The sequence below is a fragment of the Cucurbita maxima genome, unplaced genomic scaffold (assembly GCF_002738345.1).
Source record: "Cucurbita maxima cultivar Rimu unplaced genomic scaffold, Cmax_1.0 Cma_Scf07470, whole genome shotgun sequence".
Lineage (NCBI taxonomy): Eukaryota > Viridiplantae > Streptophyta > Magnoliopsida > Cucurbitales > Cucurbitaceae > Cucurbita > Cucurbita maxima.
The window spans coordinates 1-630 of record NW_019279485.1 but is presented as its reverse complement, the minus strand read 5'-3'; the positions used below and the strand labels follow the sequence as shown (position 1 = coordinate 630).

General features: G+C 39.2%; 1 non-coding gene across 1 annotated transcript; it reads left to right on the top strand.

Annotated features, from left to right (window-relative positions):
* Nucleotides 1-252: 252 nt before the first annotated feature.
* Nucleotides 253-326, top strand: TRNAI-AAU. Its single transcript has one exon. It is a non-coding gene; the product is annotated as a tRNA-Ile (tRNA).
* Nucleotides 327-630: the final 304 nt, after the last annotated feature.

Sequence of the window (630 nt, the reverse complement as noted above, 5' to 3'; positions counted from 1 at the left end):
TTTCTTAGAGTCTTTTCACGAACAAGGAGGTAAATGAACTCACTTTGAAGGCCAGATTCAGTATTGCGACTCTCATGAGAGAAAAATTTTCGGCAAGCCACGTGTCAACTTGTGGGAAGGAAAGCGCATGAGAAAGCCGGCAAGCCAAGTGTCAACTTGCCGGAGGGAAAGCGTGTCAGACAACCTGAGGGACACGTCTTAACGATAGGGTAGAATAACACGTCAAGTGCATTGTCAGGCAAGAAAATCTATGGCCTATTAGCTCAGTTGGTTAGAGCGTCGTGCTAATAACGCGAAGGTCGCAGGTTTGAGACCTGCATGGGCCAATTTCCCTCATTTTTAATTATATATTTTCATTATACGAGTTAAGACACTGCGATTTTTAGAAGATAATGACTTTTTTTAAGTTTATTATGCATAAAGTTACGTAAACGAAACTCGATTGGCTGGATTAAGAGCTAACGATCTATAATGTGCATAAAATCTTTGCCTAATTAGCTCAGTTGTAACATTATCGTGTTAAAAACGTGGAGGTCGTAGGTTCAACAATTACATAGGCCTAGTTTTATTAATTCTTAATAATATATTTACATGATACGGGGTTACAACACTACGAACTTTAAACCGATG